The 11,162-nt window shown below is 49.3% G+C and overlaps 1 pseudogene; it reads right to left on the bottom strand.

Moving 5' to 3' along the window:
* LOC118382229 (bone morphogenetic protein receptor type-2-like) overlaps positions 1-11,162 on the bottom strand; it is a 130,743-nt pseudogene that overhangs the window by 63,353 nt on the left and 56,228 nt on the right.

Here is an 11,162-nt window from a genome sequence, read left to right as displayed (position 1 = left end):
ACCACAGGTTCTGTCAGACCAGGGCTCTGACCGTTAACCACAGGTTCTGTCTGACCTGGGCTCTGGGCTCTGACCGTTAACCACAGGTTCTGTCAGACCTGGGCTCTGACCGTTAACCACAGGTTCTGTCAGACCTGGACCCTGACCGTTAACCACAGGTTCTGTCAGACCTGAGCTCTGACCGTTAACCACAGGTTCTGTCTGGGCTCTGACCTGGCTGCCCAGAGAGGACAATCTGGCTATAGAGACCGGTCGTCACAGAAAAACATGGCTGCCCAGAGAGGACAGGCTGTGCTCACTCTGCTCCAGGGAAGAGGTAGAGACCGAGCTGCTTTCCTATTACACTGTAACAAATACTCAAATTAAAGAGAATATTACTTTCTCAAAATTATCATTCAGTACAAAGAATTTGAAACTATGAAATCAATTATTTATTGGGTGAAAAGCCAGACTGTCTACCTGAGGGACAGCCAGAGTGTCTACCTGAGGGACAGCCAGAATGTCTACCTGAGGGACAGCCAGAATGTCTACCTGAGGGACAGCCAGAATGTCTACCTGAGGGACAGCCAGAATGTCTACTCCATGACCAGTAGGTACAGTACTCACATGAGGGTAATACTCCATGACCAGTAGGTACTCCACGCGTCCGTCGGCTGTGAGTCTCTCATCTCCTACGATGAAGCGTGCGATGTTATCGTGCTCCAGCAGGGGGACACGGTAGATGGCTCGCTCGTTGACAAAGTTCTGACGGTTCTGGTAGGTGAACACCTTGACCGCCACGGGACCCTCGTCTAAAGAACCTTTATACACTGAGCCATACCGCCCACGACCAATCAACTGAGAGAGAGAAAGAGACAGAGTGAGAGTGGAAGAGAGGGGAGAGGGAGAGAGGAAGAGAGAGGGGAGAGGGAGAGAGGAAGAGAGAGGGGCGAGGGAGAGAGGAAGAGAGAAGAAGGGGGAGAGAGGAAGAGAGAAGGAGGGGGAGAGAGGAAGAGAGAGGGGAGAGGGGAGAGGGAGAGGAAGAGAGTAAGAGAGAGGGGAGAGGGAGAGAGGAAGAGAGAAGAAGGGGGAGAGAGGAAGAGAGAAGGAGAGTAAGAGAGAAGGAGGGGGAGAGAGGAAGAGAGAGGGGCGAGGGAGAGAGGAAGAGAGAGGGAGAGTAAGAGAGAAGGAGGGGGAGAGAGGAAGAGAGAGGGGCGAGGGAGTGAGGAAGAGAGAGGGAGAGTAAGAGAGAAGGAGGGGGAGAGAGGAAGAGAGATAGAGGGAGAGAGAGGGAGGGGCCATCCAGTATAAGCTAGTAAGGTGATAAACACTGCCATTCCAGTCTCACCTCTAGGAGTTTAAAGGTCAACTCAACTCTACGTTCAGCACAACACCAGTGTCTACATACTGTATGACATCATCAACAAAAAAACATTGTCAAACACTATGAGATTCGCGGTGTCCTGGAGAGCAAGAAAACGACCCTCCCTCTGGTTCGAAAGAAACGGCCCTCCCTCTGGCTCGAGAGAAAAGACCCTCCTCTTTGGCTCGAGAGAAAAGACCCTCCTCTCTGGCTAGAGAGAAACGACCCTCCCTCTGGCTAGAGAGAAACGACCCTCCTCTCTGGCTCGAGAGAAACATCCCTCAACTCTCTGGCTACAAAGAAACGACTCTCAACTCTCTGGCTACAAAGAAACATCCCTCAATCCCTCTGGCTCCAAAGAAACGACCCTCCCTCTGGCTCCAAAGAAACGACCCTCCCTCTGGCTCCAAAGAAACGACCCTTCATCTGGCTCGAAATAAACGACCCTCCCTCTGGCTCGAAATAAATGACCCTCCCTCTGCCTAGAAACGACCCTCCCTCTACCTAGAAACGACCCTCCCTCTGCCTAGAAACGACCCTCCCTCTGCCTAGAAACGACCCTCCCTCTGCCTAGAAACGACCCTCCCTCTGCCTAGAAACGACCCTCCCTCTGCCTAGAAACGACCCTCCCTCTGCCTAGAAACGACCCTCCCTCTGCCTAGAAACGACCCTCCCTCTGCCTAGAAACGACCCTCCCTCTGCCTAGAAACGACCCTCCCTCTGCCTAGAAACGACCCTCCCTCTGGATAGAAAGAACATTTTTACAGGACCTTTCTTCTTCTCTTTTTAACCACAGTTCATAGAAACATGTTTTCACATATGTAGACACTGGTATGGTGCTGGAGAGAATGAATACGAGGTTGAAAAGAGGTGGAGTTGTCCTTTAAGGCCGTCCAGGTCGAGGCTGGGTTCTGAGGCTGCAGCCTCCATCATGTCATAATAACCCTAACCACTAGTAACAGCAACCCTAAGTACTACAACACCACTACTCACCTCTAGTAGTTTAAGGCTGTCCAGGTCGAGGCTGGGTTCTGAGGCTGCGGCCTCCATCATGTCCATGTTGTGTAGTCCCTGTTTCCTGTCTCCACTCAGCATGCGGTACCCGAAGAACAGCGCCACGATCAGCACCGCTACTATGGAGACAGACGCCAGGGCAATCACGATGGTCTCCTCGCGGTACAGTGGCCGCGGGTCTGGGGATGATGACATCACAGGGTCAGAGGATGACATCACACAGCAGGGGTCAGAGGTTAGGGGTCAGAGTTGGTTAGGGGCAGGTACGGAGATCCTACATCCTAAAACACAGCTTCTATAATTTCTATTGGGCCAAGAGCCTGGTCACATTTCCATTTCAGGATCATAGCACCATACAGAGATAAACATAGCTTGGTCTACAGGTAGGTAAATGTTTCTCCTTCATAAAGCTAGAGAGCCAGTTCACCTTGCTTACGATGTGCATCACTCTCTAATATTCATCCATTCACTCACTTCACATACTGAACTAACTCAACTAACGAACACTTTCAGGAACAGGAGTCAACTGGGGGATCTTCAAGAGATCTCCTGTCCTCCGGTCTTTAATATCAAACATGTCACGTTCTGGCCTTAGTTCCTTTGTTTGGTCTTTATTTAGTATGTTCAGGGCGTGAGTTGGGGTGGGCAGTCTGTGTTTGGTCTTTATTTAGTATGGTCAGGACGTGAGTTGGGGTGGGCAGTCTATGTTTGGTCTTTATTTAGTATGGTCAGGGCGTGAGTTGGGGTGGGCAGTCTGTGTTTGGTCTTTATTTAGTATGGTCAGGGTGTGAGTTGGGGTGGGCAGTCTGTGTTTTGTCTTTATTTAGTATGGTCAGGGCGTGAGTTGGGGTGGGCAGTCTGTGTTTGGTCTTTATTTAGTATGGTCAGGGTGTGAGTTGGGGTGGGCAGTCTGTGTTTGGTCTTTATTTAGTATGGTCAGGGTGTGAGTTGGGGTGGGCAGTCTGTGTTTTATCTTTATTTAGTATGGTCAGGGTGTGAGTTGGGGTGGGCAGTCTGTGTTTTATCTTTATTTAGTATGGTCAGGGTGTGAGTTGGGGTGGGCAGTCTGTGTTTTATCTTTATTTAGTATGGTCAGGGTGTGAGTTGGGGTGGGCAGTCTGTGTTTTATCTTTATTTAGTATGGTCAGGGCGTGAGTTGGGGTGGGCAGTCTGTGTTTGGTCTTTATTTAGTATGGTCAGGGTGTGAGTTGGGGTGGGCAGTCTATGTTTGGTCTTTATTTAGTATGGTCAGGGCGTGAGTTGGGGTGGGCAGTCTGTGTTTGGTCTTTATTTAGTATGGTCAGGGCGTGAGTTGGGGGGCAGTCTATGTTTGGTCTTTATTTAGTATGGTCAGGGTGTGAGTTGGGGGGCAGTCTATGTTTGGTCTTTATTTAGTATGGTCAGGGTGTGAGTTGGGGGGCAGTCTGTGTTTGTCTTTATTTAGTATGGTCAGGGTGTGAGTTGGGGGGCAGTCTGTGTTTTATCTTTATTTAGTATGGTCAGGGTGTGAGTTGGGGGGCAGTCTGTGTTTTGTCTTTATTTAGTATGGTCAGGGCGTGAGTTGGGGTGGGCAGTCTGTGTTTTGTCTTTATTTAGTATGGTCAGGGCGTGAGTTGGGGTGGGCAGTCTGTGTTTGGTCTTTATTTAGTATGGTCAGGGTGTGAGTTGGGGTGGGCAGTCTGTGTTTATCTTTATTTAGTATGGTCAGGGCGTGAGTTGGGGTGGGCAGTCTGTGTTTTATCTTTATTTAGTATGGTCAGGCGTGAGTTGGGGTGGGCAGTCTGTGTTTGGTCTTTATTTAGTATGGTCAGGGCGTGAGTTGGGGTGGGCAGTCTATGTTTTGTCTTTATTTAGTATGGTCAGGGCGTGAGTTGGGGTGGGCAGTCTGTGTTCTTTTTTCTATAATTTGGGATTTCTGTGTTTGGCCTGGTATGGTTCTCAATCAGAGGCAGCTGTCAATCGTTCTCCCTGATTGAGAACCCTACTTAGGTAGCCTGGTTGTCCCTGATTGAGAACCCTACTTAGGTAGCCTGGTTGTCCCTGATTGAGAACCCTACTTAGGATTGCCTGGTTGGCGCCGACAGAGATGGCCGCCTCGCTTCGCGTTCCTAGGAAACTATGCAGTTTTTTGTTTTTTTACGTGTTATTTCTTACATTAGTACCCCAGGTCATCTTAGGTTTCATTACATACAGTCGAGAAGAACTACTGAATATAAGATCAGCGTCAACTCACCAAGAATATGTTTTCCAGCGACGCGGATCCTGTGTTCTGCCTTACAAACAGGACAACGGAATGGATCGCATGCAGCGACCCAAAAAAACGACTCCGAAAATGAGGGAAACGAGGCGGTCTTCTGGTCAGACTCTGGAGACGGGCACACCGTGCACCACTCCCTAGCATTCTTCTTGCCAATGTCCAGTCTCTTGACAACAAGGTTGATGAAATCCGAGCAAGGGTAGCATTCAGAGGGACATCAGAGACTGTAACGTTCTGTGCTTCACGGAAACATGGCTCACTGGAGAGACGCTATCCGAGGCGGTGCAGCCAACGGGTTTCTCCACGCATCGCGCCGACAGATACAAACACCTTTTCTGGTAACGAACTTTATTTAACTCTTTGCAAACTGGAAACCATTTATCCGGAGGCTGCATTCATTGTAGCTGGGGATTTTAACAAGGCTAATCTGAAAACAAGACTCCCTAAATTTTATCAGCATATCGATTGCGCAACCAGGGGTGGAAAAACCTTGGATCATTGTTACTTCCGCAACGCATATAAGGCCCTGCCCCGCCCCCCCTTTCGGAAAAGCTGACCACGACTCCATTTTGTTGATCCCTGCCTACAGACAGAAACTAAAACAAGAGGCTCCCACGCTGAGGTCTGTCCAACGCTGGTCCGACCAATCTGATTCCACACTCCAAGACTGCTTCCATCACGTGGACTGGGATATGTTTCGTATTGCGTCAGATAACAACATTGACGAATACGCTGATTCGGTGTGCGAGTTCATTAGAACATGCGTCGAAGATGTCGTTCCCATAGCAACGATTAAAACATTCCCTAACCAGAAACCGTGGATTGATGGCAGCATTCGCGTGAAACTGAAAGCGCGAACCACTGCTTTTAATCAGGGCAAGGTGTCTGGTAACATGACCGAATATAAACAATGCAGCTATTCCCTCCGCAAGGCTGTCAAACAAGCTAAGCGTCAGTATAGAGACAAAGTAGAATCTCAATTCAATGGCTCAGACACAAGAGGCATGTGGCAGGGTCTACAGTCAATCACGGACTACAAGATGAAATCCAGCCCAGTCACGGAAGAGGATGTCTTGCTCCCAGGCAGACTAAATAACTTTTTGCCCGCTTTGAGGACAATACAGTGCCACTGACGCGGCCTGCAACGAAAACATGCGGTCTCTCCTTCACTGCAGCCGAGGTGAGTGAGGTGAGTAAGACATTTAAATTGTGTTAACCCTCGCAAGGCTGCAAGCCCAGACGGCATCCCCAGCCGCGCCCTCAGAGCATGCGCAGACCAGCTGGCCGGTGTGTTTACGGACATATTCAATCAATCCCTATACCAGTCTGCTGTTCCCACATGCTTCAAGAGGGCCAGCATTGTTCCTGTTCCCAAGAAAGCTAAGGTAACTGAGCTAAACGACTACCGCCCAATAGCACTCACTTCCGTCATCATGAAGTGCTTTGAGAGACTAGTCAAGGACCATATCACCTCCACCCTACCTGACACCCTAGACCCACTCCAATTTGCTTACCGCCCAAATAGGTCCACAGACGATGCAATCTCAACCACACTGCACACTGCCCTAACCCATCTGGACAAGAGGAATACATACCTATGTGAGAATGCTGTTCATCGACTACAGCTCGGCATTCAACACCGTAGTACCCTCCAAGCTCGTCATCAAGCTCGAGACCCTGGGTCTCGACCCCGCCCTGTGCAACTGGGTACTGGACTTCCTGACGGGCCGCCCCCAGGTGGTGAGGGTAGGCAACAACATCTCCTCCCCGCTGATCCTCAACACTGGGGCCCCACAAGGGTGCGTTCTGAGCCCTCTCCTGTACTCCCTGTTCACCCACGACTGCGTGGCCACGCACGCCTCAACTCAATCATCAAGTTTGCGGACGACACAACAGTGGTAGGCTTGATTACCAACAACGACGAGACGGCCTACAGGGAGGAGGTGAGGGAAAAGGTGTCAGGAAAATAACCTCACACTCAACGTCAACAAAACTAAGGAGATGATTGTGGACTTCAGGAAACAGCAGAGGGAACACCCCCTATCCACATCGATGGAACAGTAGTGGAGAGGGTAGCAAGTTTTAAGTTCCTCGGCATACACATCACAGACAAACTGAATTGGTCCACTCACACAGACAGCATCGTGAAGAAGGCGCAGCAGCGCCTCTTCAACCTCAGGAGGCTGAAGAAATTCGGCTTGTCACCTAAAGCACTCACAAACTTCTACAGATGCACAATCGAGAGCATCCTGGCGGGCTGTATCACCGCCTGGTACGGCAACTGCTCCGCCCTCAACCGTAAGGCTCTCAGAGGGTAGTGAGGTCTGCACAACGCATCACCGGGGGCAAACTACCTGCCCTCTAGGACACCTACACCACCCGATGTTACAGGAAGGCCATAAAGATCATCAAGGACATCAACCACCCGAGCCACTGACTGTTCACCCCGCTATCATCCAGAAGGCGAGGTCAGTACAGGTGCATCAAAGCTGGGACCGAGAGACTGAAAAACAGCTTCTATCTCAAGGCCATCAGACTGTTAAACAGCCACCACAATAACATTGAGTGGCTGCTGCCAACACACTGACACTGACTCAACTCAGCCACTTTAATAATGGGAATTGATGGGTTATGATGTAAATATATCACTAGCCACTTTAAACAATGCTACCTTATATAATGTTACTTACCCTACATTATTCATCTCATATGCATACGTATATACTGTACTCTATATCATCGACTGCATCCTTATGTAATACATGTATCACTAGCCACTTTAACTATGCCACTTTGTTTACATACTCATCTCATATGTATATACTGTACTCGATACCATCTACTGTATCTTGCCTATGCTGCTCTGTACCATCACTCATTCATACATCCTTATGTACATATTCTTTATCCCCTTACACTGTGTATAAGACAGTAGTTTTGGAATTGTTAGTTAGATTACTTGTTGGTTATTACTGCATTGTCGGAACTAGAAGCACAAGCATTTCGCTACACTCGCATTAACATCTACTAACCATGTGTATGTGACAAATAAAATTGGATTTGATTTGATTTGTCCCTGATTGAGAACCATACTTAGGTAGCCTGGTTGTCCCTGATTGGGAACCATACTTAGGCAGCCTGGTTGTCCCTGATTGAGAACCATACTTAGGTAGCCTGGTTGTCCCTGATTGAGAACCATACTTAGGTAGCCTGGTTGTCTCTGATTGAGAACCATACTTAGGTAGCCTGGTTGTCTCTGATTGAGAACTCTACTTAGGTAGCCTGGTTGTCTCTGATTGAGAACCATACTTAGGTAGCCTGGTTGTCCCTGATTGAGAACCATACTTAGGCAGCCTGGTTGTCCCTGATTGAGAACCATACTTAGGTAGCCTGGTTGTCCCTGATTGAGAACCATACTTAGGCAGCCTGGTTGTCCCTGATTGAGAACCATACTTAGGCAGCCTGGTTGTCCCTGATTGAGAACCATACTTAGGTAGCCTGGTTGTCCCTGATTGGGAACCATACTTAGGTAGCCTGGTTGTCCCTGATTGAGAACCATACTTAGGTAGCCTGGTTGTCCCTGATTGAGAACCATACTTAGGTAGCCTGGTTGTCCCTGATTGAGAACCATACTTAGGTAGCCTGGTTGTCCCTGATTGGGAACCATACTTAGGTAGCCTGGTTATCCCTGATTGAGAACCATACTTAGGTAGCCTGGTTGTCTCTGATTGAGAACCATACTTAGGTAGCCTGGTTATCCCTGATTGAGAACCATACTTAGGTAGCCTGGTTGTCTCTGATTGAGAACCATACTTAGGTAGCCTGGTTGTCTCTGATTGAGAACCCTACTTAGGCAGCCTGGTTGTCTCTGATTGAGAACCCTACTTAGGCAGCCTGGTTGTCCCTGATTGAGAACCATACTTAGGCAGCCTGGTTGTCTCTGATTGAGAACCATACTTAGGTAGCCTGGTTGTCCCTGATTGAGAACCATACTTAGGCAGCCTGTTTTCACCTTTGAGTTGTGGGTGTTTATTTTCTGTTCTGTGTTTTGCGTCACCGTTCAGGACTGTTAGTTTTTGTCATTTTATTGTTTTTGTTCAAGTGTTCGGTATTAAATACAATATGGACACCAACCACGCTGCGCATTGGTCTGACATGTCTTACTCCTCGTCAGGACGAAGACAAGCGTTACAATGAGATACAACTCAGTGTGACATCATACACACAGACTCACTACTACTGTCTACTAACATATATAACTCACTACTACTGTCTACTAACAGATATAATATATATATATAATAGACAAGCGTTACAATGAGATACAACTCAGTGTGACATCATACACACAGACTCACTACTACTGTCTACTAACATATATAACTCACTACTACTGTCTACCAACAGATATAACTCACTACTACAGTCTACCAACACATATAACTCACTACTACTGTCTACTAACAGATATAACTATATATATATATAGTATATAATATTCTCTCTTTGCTTGGCATCATGGGAAAATGAAAAGAAATCAGCCACGACCCCAGAAAAAACAGTAGCCTGAAGGTACCACGTTCATCTGTACAAACAATAGTACGCAAGTATAAACACCATGGGACCACGCAGCCGTCATACCGCTCAGGAAGGAGACGCGTTCTGTCTCCTAGAGATGAACGTACTTTGGTGTGAAAAGTGCAAATCAATCCCAGAACAACAGCAAAGGACCTTGTGAAGATGCTGGAGGAAACAGGTACAAAAGTATCTATATCCACAGTAAAACGAGTCCTATATCAACATAACCTGAAAGGCCGCTCAGCAAGGAAGAAGCCACTGCTCCAAAACCGCCATAAAAAGCCAGACTACGGTTTGCAACTGCACATGGGGACAAAGATCGTACTTTTTGGAGAAATGTCCTCTGGTCTGATGAAACAGAAATAGAATTGTTTGGCCAGAATGACCATCGTTATGTTTGGAGGAAAAAGGGGAGAAGCTTGCAAGCCAAGAACACCATCCCAACAGTGAAGCACGCGGGTGGGAGCATCATGTTGTGGGGGTGGCAGCATCATGTTGTGGGGGTGGCAGCATCATGTTGTGGGGGTGGCAGCATCATGTTGTGGAGGTGGCAGCATCATGTTGTGGGGGTGGCAGCATCATGTTGTGGGGGTGGCAGCATCATGTTGTGGGGTGGCAGCATCATGTTGTGGGGGTGGCAGCATCATGTTGTGGTGGTGGCAGCATCATGTTGTGGGGGTGGCAGCATCATGTTGTGGAGGTGGCAGCATCATGTTGTGGAGGTGGCAGCATCATGTTGTGGGGGTGGCAGCATCATGTTGTGGAGGTGGCAGCATCATGTTGTGGGGTGGCAGCATCATGTTGTGGGGGTGGCAGCATCATGTTGTGGGGGTGGCAGCATCATGTTGTGGGGTGGCAGCATCATGTTGTGGGGGTGGCAGCATCATGTTGTGGGGTGGCAGCATCATGTTGTGGAGGTGGCAGCATCATGTTGTGGGGTGGCAGCATCATGTTGTGGGGGTGGCAGCATCATGTTGTGGGGGTGGCAGCATCATGTTGTGGGGGTGGCAGCATCATGTTGTGGAGGTGGCAGCATCATGTTGTGGAGGTGGCAGCATCATGTTGTGGGGGTGGCAGCATCATGTTGTGGGGGGTGGCAGCATCATGTTGTGGGGGTGGCAGCATCATGTTGTGGGGTGGCAGCATCATGTTGTGGGGTGGCAGCATCATGTTGTGGGGTGGCAGCATCATGTTGTGGGGGTGGCAGCATCATGTTGTGGAGGTGGCAGCATCATGTTGTGGAGGTGGCAGCATCATGTTGTGGGGGTGGCAGCATCATGTTGTGGGGGGTGGCAGCATCATGTTGTGGAGGTGGCAGCATCATGTTGTGGCGGTGGCAGCATCATGTTGTGGGGGTGGCAGCATCATGTTGTGGGGGTGGCAGCATCATGTTGTGGGGGTGGCAGCATCATGTTGTGGGGGTGGCAGCATCATGTTGTGGGGGTGGCAGCATCATGTTGTGGGGGTGGCAGCATCATGTTGTGGGGGTGGCAGCATCATGTTGTGGGGGTGGCAGCATCATGTTGTGGGGGTGGCAGCATCATGTTGTGGGGGTGGCAGCATCATGTTGTGGAGGTGGCAGCATCATGTTGTGGGGGTGGCAGCATCATGTTGTGGAGGTGGCAGCATCATGTTGTGGGGGTGGCAGCATCATGTTGTGGAGGTGGCAGCATCATGTTGTGGGGTGGCAGCATCATGTTGTGGGGGTGGCAGCATCATGTTGTGGGGGTGGCAGCATCATGTTGTGGGGGTGGCAGCATCATGTTGTGGGGGTGGCAGCATCATGTTGTGGTGGTGGCAGCATCATGTTGTGGGGGTGGCAGCATCATGTTGTGGAGGTGGCAGCATCATGTTGTGGAGGTGGCAGCATCATGTTGTGGGGGTGGCAGCATCATGTTGTGGAGGTGGCAGCATCATGTTGTGGTGTGGCAGCATCATGTTGTGGGGGTGGCAGCATCATGTTGTGGGGGT

Source organism: Oncorhynchus keta, unplaced genomic scaffold (genome assembly GCF_023373465.1).
Source record: "Oncorhynchus keta strain PuntledgeMale-10-30-2019 unplaced genomic scaffold, Oket_V2 Un_contig_1509_pilon_pilon, whole genome shotgun sequence".
NCBI lineage: Eukaryota > Metazoa > Chordata > Actinopteri > Salmoniformes > Salmonidae > Oncorhynchus > Oncorhynchus keta.
This window is presented reverse-complemented; position numbering and strand designations above follow the sequence as displayed.